This window comes from Peromyscus leucopus, chromosome 10 (assembly GCF_004664715.2).
Source record: "Peromyscus leucopus breed LL Stock chromosome 10, UCI_PerLeu_2.1, whole genome shotgun sequence".
Lineage (NCBI taxonomy): Eukaryota > Metazoa > Chordata > Mammalia > Rodentia > Cricetidae > Peromyscus > Peromyscus leucopus.
In genome coordinates, this window is record NC_051071.1 from 8,115,613 (window position 1) to 8,138,905 (window position 23,293).

The window sequence follows — 23,293 nt, forward strand, 5'->3', positions numbered from 1 at the left end:
TTTGCCAGTAGTCTATGGTGGAGTCATCTTTGTGGATTCCTGGGAACCTCCCTAGCACTCTGCTTCTCCCTACTCCATGGTGCCTTTATTTATCATGGTATCTCTTTCCTTGTTCTCCCATTCTCTTCCCATTCCAGCTTGAACCTCCCTCTTCCCTAGGCTCTCATTCTCCTGTCCCTTGTCCTCCATTACCTGCCTCCACCACCAGTTTGCTCATGTAGATCTCATCCACTTTTCCATTGCTGGGCAATCCTTGCATCTTTCCTAGGGTCCTCGTTACTAGCTAGCCTCCCTGGAACTGTGGGTTGCAGTCTGGTTATCCTTTGCTTTACATTTTTTCTTATCATACCCAGAGTGCAGTCAATGCCTCTCCAGGGAGTTATTGTTTCCTCATCACCTTCCACTTCCACTCCAAGAGCATCTTTGTCTGGTAGGACATTTCTCGCCTTCTGTCTTAATACACACCAAATGAAAAAACTTTCACATCCAAGTCCTATCCCTGTCCCCATCTCACACAAGAACAGAAACGAGAAACAGTCAAAACAGAAGAGTGATAGCTCAGTTTTCTAAGCTTGACCGCAAAACACCACAGACCATAAGAGAGCCTTAGACAGCAGAAATTTATTTCTCAAAGTCCTGGAGACTACAGTTGGACACCAAGGTGTTTGATGACTTAGTTCCTGAGTGGGAGCTCCCTTTCTGGCTAGCACCACCTCCTGCTGTCTTCCCAGCTTTCTGTGTATCCTTCCTGGTGTTTATGTGTCCAAATCTTTGTCTTCTTAAAAGGGAACCAGTTATAGCTGAATTTAACTTAATTACCTCTTAACCAGTCATCTCCAAATACTGCCAGTTTCTAAGGTAAAAGGATTACCTTTTATGAAATTGGAAGGAAGCAAACACAACTTAGCCTATACCAACTGGGATACATGGCAGCCACTGGTCTGAATGTTTCTGATTCTATTGGAAACTCACCTCCTCTACAAATAGATCAGGTTTGTGATTGTTGTGTTTCCAGTTATGTGTGCTTGACTTTTTTTTAGATCCAAATGCTCTCTGATTTGCTTAATTTCTTCTACTAGAAAATCTCATCTTATCTACCTTGCCATCACTCTAACTTCATCTTTCTCCCCCAAAATTCTTGTCTATGATAGAACTCTAAAATAGCTCCCAAATAACTATCCTGCTATATCTGTCCTGAACCATTGCCTCTCCTTTATGGTGAGTAGAATTCCTGAATATATTGCTGTCACCCTTAAGATTTACTTGTAGTACATGGAAAAGTGATGTAATTTTTGTAATTACAACTATGGACTCACTCAGCTAATAAACAAGATTACTCTGGCAGGACTGAACTAACTAAAAATTTCTCTACTGTGGGCCCTGAGGAATGAAGAGGCTCCAAGGACAACAGATGCGAGGCCATGAAGTCTTCCACAGCTATAGATGCCCAGAAGAGAATGCATCAGATGAGACCAGAGCCTTGCCTGATCCTCAGACTACAGCATCATGAGACATTGATCAAATGTTCCAACTAAGCCATTCCTGAAATCCTGAGACACAGTATCTGTGGGAAAAAAATGTTTGTCATAGATTAAGTGAGATATAGTTTATCAAGCAATGCATATTGCTAATGGATAGCCAAAAGGAAATATCCTGAACAATAAAACACCACTCAGGGTATCATCATTCCTGATTTCAAGTTATACTACAGGGCCATAATAATAAAAACAGCATGGTTCTGGCATAATAATAGACACACTAATCAATGGAATATAATAATGGGCTCAGCTATAAGTATATGCTCCTATAACCACTTGATTTTTGACAAAAAGAATACAGAGAAAAGACTGTGTCTTCACCAAATGGTGCTAGTAGGCGGGATGGCTATGTGTAGAGGAGAAAACCAGATCCTTCCCCCCATCATGCACAAAACCAAACTTCCAAACAGGTCAATGACCTCAGCATAACTTCTACTCCCCTAAACTGACAAAAGAAAACACAGGGGGCACATTTCAAATTAAAAGTAAAGACTTTCTAAACAGCACTCTGATGGCACAGGAAATAAGCCTGACAGCCAACAAATGGAGTCTTATAAAACTAAAAACCTTTTGTGTGGTAAAGGAACCACCAATATTGAAGAGGCAGCCCACAGAATGGGGAAAAGAAAGGCTTGGTATCTAGAATATATAAGAAAAAAAAAACCCAATTTAAAAATGGCCTATGGAACTAAACAGATAACTTTTAAAAGAAAAAAACACAAATGACAAAGAAATATTTTTTTAAATGTTCAGCATCCTTAGTCATCAGTGAAATGCATTTGAGAATCCATCTTTCTCCAAGCAGAAAGGCTAAAATCAAGAAATCAAATGCTGATATGGATATAAAGAAAGGCAAACCTTTATTCACGGTTACTGGGAGAGTAAACTGCTATAGCCACTGCAGAAATCAGTGTGCCAGGTCCTCAACAAGCTAGAAATAGATCTACCATATGGCTCAGCTATACCATTACTGAGCACATGCACAGAAGATGTTACATCCTGCTACAAAAAAAATACTTGTTTGTCCATATTTATTGCTGTTCTGTTAACAGTAGGAAATTGAAACATCCCAGATACCCATCAAGTGACGGATGTGGAATGAGGATGCAGTGGATGTACTCAATGTAATGTATTCAGCTGAAAGAAAAAGGAAATCTGCAGGTAAATGGATGGAACTGGAAAAACAGCACACAGAGTAAATAACCCGGATCCTGAAAGATAAACATTGCATGTTCTCGTTGACATGTCCATCCCTGATTTGAATCTTTAGATTTGTGTTTTTAACTTAAAGTACCTGTAAAATCCAATATTGAAGCGGCTATGGGAAGAAGGGGATGTGTAAAGAGCTGGGGTAGTATAACACACATGGGGTGAAGAGGAAAGGAGGAATAATTCGGGGAGTGAGGTAACTTACATGAAGTAGCGGTGAAAGACTGGGCAGAAGGCAGGTTGGGGAAAAGGATAATTGGCATTGGGGGAAGTGAAAAAATCATGTGTAAAACAGTGTGTGTGTGTGTCTGTGTGTGTGTGTGTGTGTGTCTGTGTGTGTATGTGTATGACTCTGTGTGTGTGTATGCATGGGTATGTATGTGTGTGTGTGTGTATGACTGTGTTTGTGTCTGTGTGTATGTGTGTGTGTCTGTGTGTGTGTCTATGTGTGTGTCTGTGTGTGTCTGCGTCTGTGTGTATCTGTGTGTGTGTGTAGTGTGTGTGTGTGTGTGTGTGTGTGTGTGTGTGTGTGTGTGTGTGATGCTTCTGCTAGATGCTTTATATTTTTAAACAAAAACAGCTCAGTGCCAGGAGTGAAGTACTTCCCTTTTAGCTGTTTATCAGCTCTCTCACCCCCAAAAAGAAACCAAACAATACAAACTGTTGCCATTGCCTTTAATGACTACCAGAACTTGAGGGTGAGACCTGATTGCTGAGGACACCACCCACTTAGGGCTCAGGGCATACAGAAATCAAGATGGTAGTGACTTAGGAAAGTCCTTTCTAGTGGCTGGCTCTCATAGAATGGAAGGTTCCCGACAGGCTCCTGTGAGAGAAAAGTCAACAACAGTCTTTCTCAGCTGTACCAGGCTTTTTTTTTGGGGGGGGGGAGCACCAACTCCCAAATCATGGCACAGAGACTTATTATTAGTTTTGAATGCTCAGCCTACCTTAGGCACATTTCTGGCTAGCTCTTTTAACTTGACTTGTTTCTCTTTATCTGACTTTGTCTTGTGGCTTTTCCCCTTTTCTCTCTGTATAACTCACTTCCACTAGCTCTGTGTCTGGCTGGCTAGAGGCTGCCTGGCTTCTTCACCCAGCTGTATCATTTTCTCTTCCTTGTCTCCTGTTCTTTCTGTTTTAAGCCTAGATTTCTCCTTCTGTTTATTCTCTCTGCCTGCTATCCCTGCCTGTCCTTTTCCTGCCTAGCTATTGGCCATTACGCTCTTTATTAGACCAATCAGGTACTAAGGGCAGGCAAGGTGAGATAAATACAACACATCTTTACATAATTAAACATACATTCTTATATCATTAAACAAATGTAGCACAAACAAAAGTAATACACCTTTACACAGTTAAAGTAATATTCTGCAGCATAAACAAATGCAACAACATTTTTCCCTAGTTAAAATAACATTTTACAACACTCAGCTGTGAACTCCACAATAATGACGAGTCTGGCAAGCTATGCCCATTTGTATAATGATAACATGAGTATTATAGAGATAAGCAACAACTCTCTATTAGGGATAAGACCCACTCCACAGCATGAAACTTGTATCTGGCACTGTGAAGTTAGCCAAAATATCTGTGGCTAGAGAGGTCATTGGCCCTCGGGCAGAACCTACTAATGTTTTGCTAAATAGACATAGTTTTAATAATGATTTAATACTGATCTTTATACCCATAGATTGGTACAGCTCTCAACCCTCATCAGAGAAACTTTGTTTGGCCATGCAAAGCAGTTAATACATAGAATCACAGCTTGTCCAAAGGGCAGAGACTGAGCAGTGCTCTCACCCTAAGAATCAGGTCACGTGACAGAAGAATGGCTGAACTTTGCAAGGCAGAGATTGGAGAGAATTGATGTGAAAGAGTGTCTTCTGGACATGGAAAGACCGTTTCACTCATGAGCTCACAGCAGGTGTGGTTGCCTTTACAAGGTATAAAAAGGCCAAGCCAGTCAAAATTTCAGCATGAAAGAGCAGGGGCTCACTGGGACCCACATGAGTAATTGGTATTTGACATCTGCTGGATAAGGAGAGTCAGTGTCCTTCAGCCATGCTGTCACTAGTAAGTTGCCCATATTCCAGTGGGTGGTTCTACATTCATACTCATACATGTCAGCATTGATTGGATTCAGTGAGTTATTTTTTTTTTAAGGACATAAAGTTGGGAGGAGAAAGAGGACATGATGAAGAAAGTCCAGGAAAAGTCAAAGGTAGGGCATTTGGGGTAGAAGAAACCAAAATGCATGATATACAAGTATGAAATTCTCAAAGAATAAATGAATTTATTTAAATAAAGCAATGAGCATGTGCTAGGCCTTTGTACTGATTTATTATACACAATAAAACCCAACACATTCTCTTTCAAGACAATGGCAGTCCTTCTGAAGTTTTTAAAATTGAATGAGAAGGCTCAACATTATGATTTGCTTTATACCCATAATTACTTTATCCATCAAGATTTTATTGGACATTTGAGTTTTCTATCCTAAAGAATGAAAAAATCCATACATTTATATAATGTATTTTGAACTTACTCATCCCCTTATCCTCTTTTATCTCTCTTCTATTCCCTCTGTTATACAATATATTACTGTCTAGGTTATAGAAGCAATGGATTTTCTGACTCTGCAAACTCCTTTGTCAGAAACCAAATCAGTCACACACACACACACACACACACACACACACACACACACACACACACACACGGTAGCTAACCAGAACTACTATTCTCTCTTCTTGAGGCCCTTCCACCCACAGCTAGCGCAGTGCAAACATGATCAGCTTCCCAAAGGACTGTTGATTTTATCAAATTTGTAGTTCAAGGGTGGCCAATTTTTCCAACCACTAGTATCTACTTCTTATTTATCTTTCTCTCTCAACTATTTAGTCCATGGAACATGTACATACTAGATTGTTGTGGCAGCCATATCCATGTCTGCCATAGGTTCTGGATGAGGCACGATGAGCTAGACTATAATCCAAGTATCGTGTTGAGTTCATACCAAAGGGGGTCTAGGATTTGATTTGGTTTAATTTGGGTTCAGTTTTGCTTACTTAAAATTCAGGTATGTCAAGCAATCTTCTTCCATCTTTCAGCATCATCATTCATGGTCATTGGTATCATATCCATGGTAGAAGAAAACAGGGAGTGAGGAAGCATGGATTTAACTGCCATGACAGGGCGGTGACATATGTCACTCCCAATCACTGCATAAGCCTAGTCACATGACACAAATCCAAATGAAAGAGAAACAAGCAAGAGGACAGCTAGATTACTTGATGGCCACAACCCCTGCAATTGCAATGTTTAAAGCCACATGCTTGGTATGCTGTTCTAGTCATCTCATTGTGTATTTTATTTAAAAATTGAAAGGAGTGGGGGCAAGGATTTTAGGAAAAAGAATCAGGAGGCAAGCAGAGCAGAACAAAGGATCAACAGGATAAAAGGACAAAAGCCAAAAGCAGCTTATCTGCATTTTGTGAAAGCCCCTCTGAAGTGAATTTATTTCCTTCAGGAACTGAACATCTCCATGTCTCCCGAAGAGTTCCTGTTGTTAGTGCTTTCCTCCAGTGCACTGAAGAATTACTGAAAAATTCAAGACATGCTTCACTAGAGCACCGTGGTGGAAGGTTAATTTGATGCGCCAGCATAGAGTTTTATAGATTCACCTGCGTGCACTGCTACATTGGAAGTATGAGATTGTGTGCCACAGTTCCACAATAGCACTTATAAGATAATATAAATAATGGCTACATAGAGTTCTTATGTAAGCACAGTTGTGATAAATATCAAACTGAACTTTCAGCAAATCACAGGGGCTTTGCATTTGGACATTCTCTTTGGATAAAGCCAACTGAAGCTCTCTTTCAGTGTGTGACTCACTTCAGTAAGTTTTCAAGTTCAGACTGGATTTCAACAATACCAAAAACTTATAGCAACAGAGAAAAACATTTCCTAAATACCTCAGTACTATTAACTGCAAGATAGCTAGAATGTTTATAAATCACAGCTTTTTGTTGAGTTTGAGTTTTCCATTTGCTCTATTACAGATAAAACTAAAATTCTGTTGCTTCATAGACTACAGATACTTTATGGAACTAAATGATGATCTACTTAGGGAAGATCCTTGTACTAAAATTTGGGGTCCCAGAGGTCTCATTAACTGGTTCTATAAATCTGAGTATGTGTGTCCCCCATCTCTGTTCCTGACCTCCCTCATATTTAAGATAAAAACATCTCTGACCCTCCTGTTTCTTGTAAGAGTCTGAAAATGTTACTGTGTTAGAGTATTCAAGGATCCCCGGAGTTCCAGGTCCCAGGAATCTCTGCATAGTACTTTATATGGCAAAAGGGATTTTACACAGATCATTTAGGTTAGGAACCTTGAAGTAAGGTGAGTACCCTGCACAATCCAGATGAACCCAGTTATGTGAGTCTTAACATCTTTTAGAATTTTTCCAACTAGAGGAAAAGAAGTCAGTGAGGAAGAGCAAGGGGGGCGGGAGGGACTCCATCTGTGAAGGATTTGACCCACCCTAGCTGGAACTGGGAACATGGTAAAGCATGAGAAACAGACACTAGCCCCAGCCGGCATTAAGCAAAAGGAGAACCTTGGCTCTGAGAAGGAAAAGATGTGAATTCAACCAATAGCTGGGTTGGAAGCAGATGCTCCCAGGACCTCCACAGGAACCACAGCTTTCTTTTAGACCATGTCAATCAGGACAGAGAAGTAAGCAGAGCTGTGCATGGCTTTTCACTGCAGGATTGTCAGCTAATAAACCCAGGTTGCTTCCCACTGTATCTGTGGGTTTGCTGTCACTACAATGGAAAATTACTACATTATCAAGTCAATACAATGCATGTGGGAATGTTCAAAATACCCCATGTCTTAACCAAAAGATCTTGTGCATTATGTATGAAATTGACATAAAACAGTGTTTAACTAATAACAATGTTGTATCATTGCCTAAAACATTTATATGATATATATTTAATAACAAATATGTCAAAAATACTATTTCAAATACATTGTAGCCTCAAGCCTACAATGTAAATGTCTCTATCAGACAGCATGGTCAGTGTCAGTGTAGCAAAGAGCTGGATGGTTGCCAAGGTTCTTCCCAGTACTGTACTTTTAACAAGATTATATGGAATTTGTAAAATTAATGCTGAAAATAAGAAAAATTGAAGTAAATATGCAAACAAAATATTATCTATTTGTAATACAGAGGTCCATGGCAAATAATTATCTCAGATAATTTAGACAACTTACAAAGGAGTTTATATTACACACTGCTAAAAAGTAACGTTTTGCCCCAAGTATTTTAGCTAGGTGATAGTTATATTTAGTCAAATTGTCTGATTGTAGCTACATCCAGTCTCTAAGATAGGCCCATACTGAGTTAAACAGAGAATATTGTGTAATGTGAGGTGAAGTTGCACTAATGTAGCCAAGGCATACATGATACATGATATATGGTAAATAGACTTTCAGTTATTGTAACTTCACATTCATGTACTATTAAATGAATATCAGAGACACTGTTGCATTACCTAAATAATTTTGTGTTTGTTGCATCCCTAGTTCTAACTGTCTGTGTACTGGGAGAAAGATAAGATAAAGTTATAAAAACAACTTGAGTGGAAGCCACTTACAGTGCTGTACAAATAAAGACTCCACAGGGCAATACAAGGGAGCTATAGTAACAAGTGATTTAGAGAAGTATTTCCAATTTAAGAAAAGCGAAGTCTCCCAAGACCCTCTAACGATGTGCTTGCAACATCCAGATAGACAGAACAGGTATTAACAAAGACATATTAATCTACAAACAAGCTTTATAGACATATTCTGCAAGGTTGTGAATATATCTGCATTAGTAGAAGAGACATAGCTTATTCAGACCCAAATTTCAAAGTATCCATGTTTTAAAATCCAGGTGTGGATGTAAAATATTGATAAAAATATTTATTACTATAAACTCTAGTTAGCCAGACTATCCCCCATTAAAAAAACGTGATTCCAATGATATTTTATTTATCGTTAGGTAATCATGAAAGAGAAAAAGTCAGTATAATAAACTACGAACAACTTCAGTGAACTGTTTTTCCTGCTATCTACTGAAACCCCTACTTTTTATGAATATGCACCTACAATAAGGATTTGTGGGACTGAGAATTTAGCTCAGAGGTAGAGCAATTGCTCAACAAACACATGACTTGGCATTCGGTCTCCAGCATCACAAAACAAAAACAGCTTTGCACGTTATCTATAAAAATATTGCTAGATAGAATTATAATTCAAGCCCTCAAAATGTATTTTTTTTAAAGATTGTGTGTGTGTGTGTGTGTGTGTGTGTGTGTGTGTGTGTGTGTGTACACAGGTGCATGCCTGCATGGGCATAACATGTCCATACTCTTCCAATAACAACCTAGTCTCAAGGGTACTAACCGAGGTCCTGTGAAAGCGTCACTAATCCCTCCTACAGGCAGCACCTCCAATGACATAGTCATCTTCCATTTAACCTTACTTTTTAGTGGTCCTGGCATCTTCAACCTCATTACAACCTTTAGGGCACATAGTAAAATCCTACCCATTCCACACAGCTCTCTAGGGGAAATTTACAAATCATAGCACCTGGTGTTCATGAGCAGCATCAAGCACACCTCAGCAAAACTTGTCTCACAGTGAACCATACTCTGTTGATGAGTGCCAGTCTACAAAACGACAAAAAGAGAAAGTTACCATAGTAAAGAAACTTAGGTTTTTAAATAAATTCATCAAATATTTAGCATGCACCAGCAGCTCCTAAAATCACTGTCTAACTTCCAAAGAAATTGGCATTCATTAAATAAACAAGGCAGTTGATCCTGCTCTGCAAGTCACCGCTGAGTTTAACAGGTCCTCACGTTCTGAAGACCCGAAACAAAGTAGGTCTAGAGACCTTAAAACTGCAACTACAGAAAATGATCCCTTCAGAAGCATGTTAATGGTTATGTAATACGTTGTCAAAGGCACAGAATACTTTTAAATACTTTTAAAACAGAAACACACACATGACACAAACAAACATAAACAAAAAACATAATCAGTAACACAGATGTTCTAGGCTGTCTCATGGAACCATCAGAACCCACAGGTTTATGGGTAAGGTTTTGTTCAGAGTTAACTGCCCCATTCTGTCTGATGCACAGGAGGAACTACTGGGAGGGGAAATGATTGAACATATCAATTACTTATCTTTTTACTTACAAAAACACTAGGAATATGCAGACAGTTCTAAGGTTCTTCCCACATGTAACTGCTCTTAGCTAGACATAGGTCCTATCAGATCAGATCATACACACACACACACACACACACACACACACACACACACACACACACACACGTACTCATGCACGCACGCACATGTGCAGAGAGAGACAAAGAGACAGAAAGAGAGAACATCTGCATCTTTGCTGCATTCCTGTTTTATACAGTGGTGGTGTGAACACCCACACTGATAGTTAGACTAGATCTCTTAGTTTCCTGATGAGATGGGCCCAAACCGTACCATTCTTCTAGTGGGTTTGTGTACTTTTCTTTTCCTTTCCCCTTTTTAAAAATATGACTTGTGAATCTTTTTAATGGAAGCTCCTGAAATCACACTGCCTTAGTTTCCTTCTATGTTGTTGTGTTAAAATAATTCAGACAGTAGCAGCTTAAGGGAGAAAGGGTTCATTTTAGCCCGCAGTTCCAGGGTACAGCCCAGCACAGCGGCAAAGTCAAGGCAATGGGTGGGAGCCTGAAGCCTCTGGTCACATTGTGCCTGCAGTCAGGGTACAGTCCATCATGGTGTCCTTCCCCTTTTAATCCAGAGATTTCTCTGCATTTGTCATATGTTCTTATCCTACTCAGACATTTAAATAAGCACTGGTGAGCACGTGATGGCTCCCTCCTAAAGACCTATTCACAGAGACTTCTGACCATCATGAAAGTGTCCAAAGGCAGGGCCCAGTGAGGTATGAGATTTTATGTTCCCAGTCTAGACTTAAGTAATTATCATTTATACGTGAACATTTAACACACAGAGACCTACATTCAAGCCACTTTTAGCTGTATGTTGATTTGCTTGTTTGTGTGTACTGGAGGTATATGTGTCTATTAACTTATGTGTGGGAGTAGAGGTGAGGTCGAGCGTCACACCTTCAGGGCCATCCACTTTTGGTTTTCAAGGCGGGGTCCATGATGGGGTTGGGGCTTGCTGACTCAGCTAGGCTGGCCAGCAAGCCCAAGGTTCCACCTCAGTTTGTCTTCCAGGAACTGAGACTAGATGCCGGCAGCACAGCCCCTGCGTTTTTAGGTGAGGTTTGGAGATGGAGCTTGGGTACATGCTTGTGTAGCAACACGTTTCAACTGAGCCATCTTCACAGACCCTCGAGGTGATTCTAAGGTAACCATGATAACTGGGATTGTAAATGTCACCAAAGCTCTGTGTGTTAAAGTCCTAGTCCCTCAACTGAGGTACTGCGGGGACATGGTGCAACCTTTCAGATGGATCACAGTGGATGTATGTTAGGTCACTGTGGGTGTCCTGTCTACTCTCTTCTTTGTTTCCCAGATGCCTTGAAGTAAGTGGTCACTCCAGTCACATGCTCCTACCATGATACAGTGTCTTGCTCAAGCCCTAAAGCAATGGGCCACTCAACCATGGACTGAAAACTCCAACACTGGGAGCCAACCCAAACTTTTCCTTCTTATATGTTTTTACCTCAGGTGTTTTGATGTGTGCTGCAAAGCTGAGTGATCATGGCCAAGATAACTTAATCCTGTTAGTCCTTGGTCTAATCTCTAATGCTAAAACCTAGAAGTGCTCACTCACTGGCATTATTTGTTTAGTCAGCACTAAAGTCTGCACAGAGCAGAACTCCTTATCTGAGAGGAAAGGAGGACAGTACTTTCTGACTTTGACTTGCTTTCATTCCTGGACTTGTACAAGAACCTCCAAGAAACCCATCACCTGCAGGAGACAGTGTGATTACAGAGAAGTCTTTGCTTCCGTCTTTGAAATGTCTCTAGTTGTGCATCTGTAATAGAGTATTTTCATCTGGTAGATTTTATATGTTACCAGAATTGTTATTAGGATAGATAAAGATCTAAAAGAAAATGAAAATTTGGGGAGTATCTGCATAGTAATAATGAAATCCACACAAGTTTTCTCAGTGGGGAAAAACAAAAAGGTCAGAAAGAAACGGAGGAAGGTGCCACTGAACACAAAGGAATGACTATTAATGGAAACGGGGAAAAGGGCCTGAACAAGATGGATATTTTGAAAAGTCTGAGAAGAAATTGTGGTTTCATTGAAGCTAGTGGGAAAAAAAAAGAGAAAGACCAACAACAGCATGGGAAGGCTGATAAAGCAAATTGAAAAAGCCAGTAAAGGCGAGGCTGCTGACCAGATGGGAATATCAGGAAGGATTCTGCTGGTTCTCTTACTGAGGACAGCTGCAGGAGAGTGTGATCATGGCAGTGACATGGAAAAGCCTGAAGAAGTTGGTAATGAGAAAGAGAAGGGGCTCTTGAAAGCAACACAGGCAACAAACTGAACTTTTATGGGGAAGAAAGAGAATAGTTGGAGAAAAAGGATCAAGGAAAATTTTGCAGATATGGAAGAGCCTTGATGGAGCTTTAAAGAGGGATGAAGAAATATAAAGGGAGGGAGAAACTGAGGATTCCATTACAGGAAAGGAGAGTTACTCCTCTACTGGAAGGAAGAAAGGGGAACAAAGGTTTTCAATGGGTTCAGAAATGTACTAAACATGAAATAGCAGAAGGAGGGCCATAGGAAAAATAAGGAAGCATCCCAGACATCATTCTTTTCCCAGCCGGTGCTTTCCAAATTGTTACTTTCGTATTTTTTGTTTTGTGTGTGTTTGTGTGTGTGTGTGTGTGAGAGAGAGAGAGAGAGAGAGAGAGACAGACAGACAGACAGACAGAGACAGACACAGAGAGACAGAGACAGAGAGACAGAGAGAGTTTGTTTTGTTTTTGTTTTGTTTTGTTTTGTTTTGTTTTTGAGTCAGGGTCTCACTATGTAGCCCTGGTTGTCCTGAAACTCACTACATAGTCCAGGCTGGTCTCAAACTCACCTGCCTCTACCTTCTGAGTGCTGAGATTAAATTCACATTCTACAAACAATTAACAAAGGTGCAGTAAACCAAAAAGCACAAAGTGGTAGACATTGCTAAATAAGCAGATAATCATGGCCCCGAAGAATTATTAGTAAGGCAAGACTTCATGTTTAGAACTAAAGTACTTGTGATACTTGATAGAATACTTTTGATGTGTTCTCAGACATGTGATCTCATTTGCATGTCAAGTTTAAGAGTTAAAACATTTACCTATTCTATGGATCAGGAAACTGAAAATTCAAAAACCAAAAAGAGCAGTGTCAAACAGTACACTGTCCGGTGAGACCCAGACATGGGTGCAAGTCTCACCACTAGAGGGGTTTGTTATGGCGTGTTTTTCTCACTTTTCAATGACAACTTGAACTTTTGACCTGGAAGTCACTAGCATTTTCATGTATTTCATTTGATTAACTTCTCACTAAATGTTGTGGGATAATCTAATTCTGTTACCTTCACCAAGAACAGGGTGACATGTGATCATATCTGTTTCATGCAAATTATACTCAAAAATCTTAGAGTTTAGAAATCTCAGGTACAGAAAGGTGAGGAAAAGAATAAGAAATGGGGTGTTATTATCGTGTTAATTTCAAAAGCTGGAAATACTGTATATTTATTTCACCATCTGTGATGCCAATTTGACATGCTTCTAAAAGGAAAAACAGTTCATCATATTTCTTACCTGGTTTATTGACACTGATGTGATTAACCTTCACGTTGGTTGTGCCTCTTTAATCAGCTCCCTTTAAGTGGTTTATTACATCATTGCTTTCTGGTGGATTTGCTTTCCATTGGCTTCCATTGGTTCACTGTTTCTACATCTGTATTGGGGCTCTGCTGATGGAGTTGCCTCTTTGATTCATTAGTTCAGGAATGAATGAACTAGTCCAACCATGAAGAAAGGAAAATCATTCCAAACCTACCCATGAAAATATGACCACTGTTGGTAAATTTTTAAAAAGATATTAGAACTATAGCTATGTACTTTCAAATACTTTCTGCATATTATATTTCCTGCAATTCCCCTCATTTCTTATTTCTTTTCACACTGATTTGTGCCATAGTAAAGCTGAATGTGATTCTCATATTGATAAGAATGTGAGAAATGAGGACAACCTGTTTGGCCTCACCACAGAGAAAGAAATTTCTACCAGAGTATATGGAAGAGAAATAAGAAAAGTAGAAACTGTCTTCTAATTGGAAGCTCCATTCTCTGTGATTAAGAAATGAAAATGAACTAGTATCATCCCAATCACCTATGTGTGCTGAGCTGTGAAGAGATCTTCGTAGAGATTGTATAGGAATGTTCTATCACAAGAAGGAATCCGACACAGAGAAACCCTGTCTCAAAAAATCAAAAAAAAAAAGAAGAAGGAGGAGGAGGAGGAGGAGAAGGAGAAGGAGGAGAAGGAGAAGAAGAAGAAAGAGGAGAAGAAGAAGAAGAAGAAGAAGAAGAAGAAGAAGAAGAAGAAGAAGAAGAAGAAGAAGAAGAAGAAGAAGAAGAAGGAGGAGGAATCTTGGTAAAGCTACTTAAGAAAACAACTTGATTCTTGTTCTTCTTGTCCAAGACTTCTGTTCTCTCTCCCCATTCTCCCTCCCCTCTCACCATGGCAGACCATCACTCTAGCCCTTGTCAGTGTTGGGAATATCATGATTCTGCAAAAGAATTCACCCCTCAGCAAGATTAATGCCTGATGCTCCTACCTTTGTTTACCCCGGAGTGCTTCAGATCCTACGGTTCCATTCCACTGTCCAATGTGAAAGTGAGCTCTTCAAAACCAGACAAGAAATATTAGGTAATACACATATTTTTGCAAATCATCTAGAAATAGCATACTATTTAGGAAAGTCATTGCCTCAGTATGTTTAATGTACAGAGTAAACTTGACTTTGTTGTTTTTTGTTTTTTGAGACAGGGTTTCTCTGTGCAACAGCTCTAGCTCTACTGGATCTCACTCTGTAGACCAAGCTGACCTCAAACTCACAAAGATCCACCTGCCTCTACCTCCCTAGTGCAGGGATTAAAGGTGTGCACCACCACCTCCTGGCTTAGTGCAAACTTTATAACAGACTTTAGAACTGTCAAGTGTTATTCATAATGTAGTCTTCGATTGCATGAGCAATGGATACAAAACTCTTCAGATGGCAGAGTATAAGACGATGCAAAAGTGAAGCATCTGCTATAGATTAAATTTCAATTCCTGTGATATGGATTTATCTCTATCAGCTCTTCACATCCCATGGAGATAATTCCAAGATTTAAAAGTAAGAAATTGTTGACAAAATTCTATTATATATATTAGAAGACATAACCAGACAGAATCTAATTGACAGTGGAACCAGAGCTACAAACAAAATAAAAGTGCATTGTTTTTCCATGGGAACCTGTAACTGAAATGATAGAAGGTCATTGGGACCGTGGGGACAGCCCCGCTGGCAAAGTGCTTCTACACACACGAGGACTCACGCTGGATACCCAGCAGCCAAGTAAAGGCTGAGTGTGGTGCCATGTGCTTGCCGTCTCAGCAATGGGAAGCAGAGCCAGGCAGATCTCTGGAGCTTGTCAGCCAGCTAATTAACCTAATCAGGGAGCTGCAGATCCTAGTGAGAGACCCTGTATCGAAAAGGGGGGGGGACGACACAGAACCTGAAGAACAATACCCAATGCTGACCTCTGCTCTGCACACATACACTTGGATGCACACATCCCCTAACACACATGTACAAACACAAATGCATAGACAAACAAGCACACAAAGATCACTGTGCTTTGTTTTATTTTTTACTTTGAAAAAGAAGTAACAAGAATTATTAAACATTAGAAATATGATTATTACAACAGAAAAATAATTTCATCGAGGGGCTAAATTTCACATTTATACTAATGAAACAATAGTAATCTGAACTATTGACATGAATATTCTTTAAATGTAGGGTGAAAAATAAAACTTACACATGAAAGATAAGAGAAAATATAAAAATGTACTCTTTAGAGGTAAATATGTGGACTATAATAACAAAGGAGTTGAAGAAATGATAGAAACACATTTCTATGAGGTTAGAAAAGGTAATATACCAATTAGAGACAGCCTACAGCAGCAATTCTCAAACTGTGGGTTGGAGCCCTCATATCAGATATTTACATTACAATTCGTAACAGTGGCAAAATTACAGTTATGAAGCAGCAACGAATTAATTTTATGTTGAAGGTCATGGAAATATGAGGAATTGTATTAAAGAGCTGCAGCATTGGGAGGGTTAAGAATCACTGCCCTACGAACTGATGGAAAATATATCAAAAACAGTGGTAAGAAAACACATCAATAAAGTCCACAAAAAATAGGGAGGTTATAGAAGGAAGGACAGTCTCACTTCTCTTCTTAAGCACAAAGTCATAATGAAGCACTGTTCCAAAATCCTGGAAAAAAAAAAACTTTGAAAATCCCACATCTACATCAGAACCTCTGTCATTTCAATACGACAGTGCAGAAACCCTGATACTGTACTGTCGACAATCTATGTTTCTCAAGACTGTCCTCCAGCCAAGTAGAAATTAAATTCTTAAAAGCAGGAAGCCAAGACATGAAATTTATTATAAACAAAGACACTGTGAAACTTGTGGTAAACTAATTACTGATAACAAAGACAATAGAGTAGTGAGTATAATGTGATAGACAAGATTCATAAAGCAGTTGAGGTGTAATAGTAAAAAAAATACTGGAAGAAAATTCATTCTGATTTCAACAAGATTATCTGATGATGGAAAATGTGAGGGAATTTTTTAAATTATGATAAAGGTTGAATCTGGCAAAGAGGAAAGGCTGCCAATGCTGATTACCTGATGAACCTTTATAGGAAATGCATGTCAGTGCTTGTTAAAATTCTAACTGTAGTAAATTATATTAGGGGAGAGAGTTCAGGTGATGTGGTGTTAACAAGAAAAGGTGAAGCTCAGTGACTTAAACCCAGCAGAGGCTCCACCATCCATAAGTCATCACCTCAAATGACCCAAGAGGCTTTATTGCTGCCGAAAAACTAAACATGGGAGGGAAGAGAAGGAAAGCAGGGCAGTGATTACAGGGTCTTCAATGACACCACTCACAAATAATCCACATTTTCCTCACATGTATCCGGTCAAATCAAATCACACAATCATGTCTATGTTCACAGAGGACAATTAATATATTCCTGTTTTTCAAAGAAACCAATTAACAAATCCTTTAACTTTTATATACAGATACATTTTAAATATTGTATTAGTTGGTCTTACTATATTCAGAAGATACAGAATTCTCATTAGTCATAATCATTATTGTCAATTTATTTTCTAAGCCAAAATTTTTTTTTAAATTTTAAGTTCAAATTGTGTCTAATATGAACTGGCAAGACAGACAGCCAGAGCTGAGGAAGTAGCTTCCTAGTATTAACCTCATATGTCCAAGGCCCTGGATTCAATTCCTGACACAGAAAAAAAAAAAGTAAGAGAGGTAAGAAAAAAAAAAAAAAAGGCCAGCTAGATACTACACAGGAAACACCTCTGCAACAATAAAATGAACTTGCCTCATCTTAAGACTTCTCAGCTCCAGCCACTAAAAACTGTCCAGGAATTCAGACCTGTCATCATGTCATATCCTCTGAGCTAGGAGTCCCATTCTTTATGTAAAATAAGGGGATAAGAAGCCAGTACAGGGAGTGGGCAAAGTGGCTTAGTCAGCAAAATGTTCACTATGCCAGCTTGAACACCTGAGGCTGCATTCTCCAGCATCCATGTAAAAAGCCAGAGGCAGCAGAAAATGCCTGTAATCTCAGCAAGAGATTCCTTAAAGGGCTTGCTGGCCAGGAAGTCTAGCTGAATTGGTGATCTTCAGGTTCAGTGAGAGACCCTGTCTTAAAATTACAAAGTGGATAGCAATTGAGGAAGATAATCAGTGTTGACCTCTGGCCTATATGCACTTGCATGTGTGTACACACACACACACACACACACACACACACATGCACATATGCAAAAATGTATACACACACATACACAAAGTCTATTCAGATGTCGTATATATCTGTACATGAGTTCAAGGCCAGCCTAGATGACGTTGTCTATAAATAAATAACTACATAAAGCATAATGTCTTGTAAATACATAACAGATAAATGAAAGAGCCATTGACATGTAACTATGACTTCTGATTAGCTAGTATACACCAAGAATAATTTGGGTCTTGATATCTGTAGTGAAATAAGGCCGGAAGACAAAATTTAAAAGGCAAAAGTGAAAATGGAGTCTTGGATATGAGAACAAGATGTCCTTTGGGTGAGTCCCTCTCCTTTGGGTAGATGCTAATAGACATTTGTTTTGTTTTGTTTTTGTTTTTTGAGACAGGGTTTCTCTGTGTAGCTTTGTGCCTTTCCTGGAACTCGCTCTGTAGACCAGTCTGACCTCGAACTCACAGAGATCCACCTGCCTCTGCCTCCCGAGTGCTGGGATTAAAGGAGTGCGCCACCACTGCCTGGCTGGACATTTTTTTAAAAAGTTTATAAAGAAGGGGGGATTTTCTTGAAAGATGAACTTACATTAGTATAGAAAGTTAAGAATCTCATGTATTTACTGTTTATATTTATCATTTAATGTGTAATAACAGATAAGTGAAATCTATGAACTTCCTACAACACGAGAGGCATTGTTCTGTGTCCAGCTTTCTGCTTGCATTGCTTCCTTTGAGGAAGCTGTAAAAGACAATGAGAAGAAAACATTTGGATGTAAGGACAATTCTCTCCCACCAATTCTTGAATTCTTTTGTAATTTTCCATATTTGTCCCTCGTTTACTCACTTTGTCATCTAAATACCTACATTTATCAAGTTTGAGAAACACATTCTTTCTCTTCCTTGAGGTCTTTGTTAGAAGAAGCACACATAGTGGAGAAGTAACCTAAGTAGCAATATTTCCAAGACAAAGATTCTAGATGCTTTAGAAACGAAGCTGTCAGAACAGATCCTAGGTTCGGCCAGTTTGCTAATGCTCTATAAAGCTGCACTTTTAAAGCATTTGCTCTTTTTTTCTGTATTTCAGACACTCTTACCACAGAAAGAAAGAAAGAAAGAAAGAAAGAAAGAAAGAAAGAAAGAAAGAAAGAAAGAAAGAAAGAAAGAATAATTTGTAATCTTACCTGCATGTTATAACCTTTGTATCTAGCTCTAGGTTCTCACGATTTAGAAAAATCATTCTGTTAAATAGTCTGAAATCTTACAAGTCGAATCCTTAGGAAGTTATTCTCTCCCTCTTGAGTAGAAGACCTGATAAAAGCAAATAGTGAAAAGGTAGAAAGACTGTCAAATTTATTAATGTATTAATTGTCTTTTGTAGGTTTCAGGTTAAATTATGATTACAGTTCTATAACTGAAGTAAATGGCAGCAATATTCTATCAGGAGAAGAATATAAAAATCAAGGAAGTTGACTGAAATCCTACTATCTCTTCCAAAGAGAAGAAAAATTGACTTTGAAGAAAAATTGTCTGTAGAATTTGCTGCGGGCTGCAGGAATATCATAAGAACTCAGCTGGTTATGGCAAAGTCACTACCTGGAGGGATCAGGGAATTCCTCCAGAGGAAGCCAAAAATCCCAAGGAGTTTTTGGTGTTACTTGGCTTGTTATATATCAGCTGTATTCTGTTATGAAAATCATGTGTGCCTTCATAGTTTTCCCAATTGATTTTTCCCTAAAAAGGGCTAACAATGTGGACTGATCACTCTCTAGACATATACATTCCAGACATTTGGAGAACAGCCTCAGGAAAGGCTTTCTCTGGAATCAGATATCTCCCCTAGCCACTTTCAAGGACTAAAGGAGACATCACCCAGGTGGTCACCCAATTTCCGAGGATTAACAGTGATAACAACCCACAGGTGAGTCTCCTGATTTAAGGTAAATTCCACAAGAAGACACCACCTAGGTCAGGTGGACGTTAAGTAATAGCTTTACACAATTCAGCTCGGACCCTCCTTTCTTACAGCCTTACTAACTTTATAGACCGCTAACTCCTTACCTAACCACTTCTAGGAATATTTAGATAACCTTCTGTGCTGACAGCTATGCTCAACCAGAACTCCAGTTCAAGCCTCCCTGTAATTATCGTTAGCAGCATCCGGCCAGGTCCATCCCCAGATGGAAGAAAGTACTTTATCAGAGATACCTCTGTACTCTCTAAGAACAGACTTAAGCATCCGGGCCACCTGTTTGAGAAGATCTGGCGGATGTGCCAATTAAGCCTTACTTCCTCCTTTCCCAAACCTTACCTCCAGTTCCAAAACTCCCTTTAACTATCACCAGAGGCACCTAGCTGTACACAGGTTGCCTAGTGACTGAGCACACTTTCCCCTACCCTGTAGAAAAACGTCAGATAACTTGAACAGATAGGAGCCACAGGAAAAAAAAAAAAAAAAAGAAGACAGTTTTATTTTCTCCCATTGACCTAGCAACTTATAGATTCTTAACACTTTCTATCAACCATGTTTAAGATTATAGTTGAGCACATAAGAGCCCTCTTCTTAGATATTACCTGAATTTAGCCTTTAGTTAATTCATTTCCCCATTGGTCACTTCCCTTTGGGGTTGCAAGTGATAATTAACGGTTATTGCCTCCCTATGTGATTCTTATCACCCCTCCATTTGACCCTGAAAGCCTGGTTTTGCACTGCTAAGGGAATACTGCTTGTAAGTGTATATATACCAGAACTCCCAGGGCACGATGGACAGAGAAGAGAAAAGAGAATGGGAGAACTAGATGGGTAAGAACTTGAGAGGAACAAACTGAGATGGGGAAGAAGTAGATTGAAGGGCTACAAAAGAGTACTAGAGGAACAGATGGAAGAGGAGGAAGAGCCAAATGAGGAAGAACAAGATGAGGTAGAATGAGAAGAGGAGAGAGGAGATGGGAGAGGAGATGATATGGGAAGGAACAAGATGGATGAGAACCTAGAAGGGGGAGAACTAGATGAAGGAATTAAGATAGAACCTAGAGGGGATCACAGACAAGTGTAGAGAGAAATCAGGCTAAAGATGACCTAAATATGAGAGCAGAATATAAGCTTGTAACTGACACAGAATAATAAAGGATATGGACTAAGGAGTTTCGTGTACATAGATTCATTTCTTCTCATCAAAGATTAATTATCAGCTGGTTGTAGATTCTTCCTGGGCCCTGGGAGGGGACTATTGAGGGGCTGAACACCCCCATAGTCCTCGATAAGAATTTTCAGTGGTTCTTTGAAAATTATTTGTCTTATGAGAAGGTATGTTTTAAAAAATAAATGCTATACAGTTAATATTTTAGGATCATAGTGCTGACACCAAATTTGGATTGCCACCAAATAACAGTGGAAGATTTGCTTTATCAGAGCACAATGTGTAACTGTGAAAATCAACTACGGAAGCAAGGCCATGATCAATGAGCCTGCAATGAAGTAGAGACACTGGAGGAAGCAAGCTCCTAGCTTAGAATTCATTTTCTGAGCAATATTCTCTGACCACCAACATCAACAAAACATAGACAAAGACACACAGAGAACACACACACACACACACACACTCACTCACTCACTCACAAAGTAAGAGAGAGAGAGAGAGAGGTTTGACCACAAATAGAATGGACCATCTGTATTCCTCTTACCAAATGAAATGCTGAATTTAGCCCTGAATTAGATTATATTGGAATACAGTTCCAAAATAATGAATGCCAGGCCTCTCTGGTGCTGGAAATGGTTACCAATTCCTTTCCAATACCACAACTGGAGTGGTCTTGATACCATTTGACATTAATAAAGGGAGAGAAAAGCATTGAAACAGCATACTGACAGTGTTGCTAAATCCCCAACCCATTTTACTAACACAGAAATGAAAGAGCATGCCTCTTCATCTCCCATTCCTTGTGGTGACACTCTTGGTGAAGAAGCTAGAACAACAGCAAGCAACTGTTCCCGCCAGGATCACACAGACACCTAGCCACAGAGGACCCAGGGAGTTCTCAGGCAGGCACTGACATCCACCCAGGTCCCCACCACCGCACCTCACACCATGCTTATAGCAAGCCAAGTCCTTCTGAAAGACCATGACAGGCCTCCACTCTGTTCTGTGCAATTGCCTCCCTACAATACCATAAAAACACATTTTATAAGAAGCAGTTAAGGTAAAACACAACTGACTAATTTTATGGTTTATTTCCTTTTTATTGCTTTTGGGATGTCAGGAAAGTATTTTTATTTCAGATTACTATTTCTAAGATAAAAGTCAATCGTACTGCTCTTCTTTTATGAATGGGAATCAAATGTCTACATTAGCTTCTAACTGGGGACAATGGCTTCTACGACAAATTCTCTCACTCTGTCTCTGTCTCTGTCTGTCTGTCACTCTCTGCAAACACTAAGTTTATTTGATAGTACTCTGTGTATGTACATGTATGTGTGTATATACTGTTTGAGAGATATATACATATGCATATCAGTGTATGAAGTTAAATTATTTAATTTTACCAAAAGATTTGAGATTATATTTTTTTTCTATTAAAAGTAACTGGTCTCTATTTTATCCTCATTTTGCCAGTTTTTTTTTTTTTAACATTAGAGTACATTAAATTCCACTTTTAGTTAATCCTAGTGGTACATTGTGTTTTAAGAGATAACTATTGATCTCTATATGACTTAGTATTCAAATGAAGAAAAAGTATTTAATGGACAGATCACATTCTGCAGCTAGCTCCTAAATGAAGATTGCTGGTCACAAAGGACACTGGTCAAGGGATGTGGCTATCTCAGGAGCATGAACATCTCTTACTAGGAAATCAGGCTTTGACACAGACAGGCTAACACCCATTAGTTTTAGCAGCTTTATTCCAAGGATACTGATTTGAAGACAATGGATAAAGTTTCAGAACCAACTATGCTAATGTCTGTATTTGCCTGGATACATAGAACATATGCCCACCCAGGAATCTCTTAATCCTACATTTTACCTGCAAAGACAAGTATTAGCCAGAGTTATTGCTCAACTTAGTTTTTTTTTTCTTTTTCTCATGATGATTGAAGTTTATTGTGCCATTTAGAGAAAGTTTCTGAAATGTAGAAAGTAGAACACACTTGGGTTTTCCTACCTTTCAGTTCACACAATTAGTCTAGAAACTGGATCTTAAACAGTGCAAGGCAATTTTCATAGCTTAAAGAGAAGACAGTAAGCCTGGTTTATCCTTTTCTCATAATTCTTTCAGAAACATGTGAGAAAATGTGAGGACCACTGCGAGTTGAACAATAATCATAAAATTAGGAACAAAAGAATCCAACAGAACAAAGCCTTTTCTTCCTCTTTTCCCCTTTCT

At 39.1% G+C, this 23,293-nt stretch overlaps 1 long non-coding RNA gene across 1 annotated transcript; it reads right to left on the reverse strand.

The window, feature by feature from the left end:
- Positions 1-13,528: 13,528 nt before the first annotated feature.
- On the reverse strand, positions 13,529-19,216 carry LOC114710739. The gene is made up of 3 exons (XR_003737092.2): positions 19,096-19,216; positions 14,637-14,702; positions 13,529-13,851 (listed from the first exon to the last, which is right to left on the reverse strand). It is a non-coding gene; the product is annotated as an uncharacterized LOC114710739 (long non-coding RNA).
- Between the last annotated feature and the right edge of the window lie 4,077 nt (positions 19,217-23,293).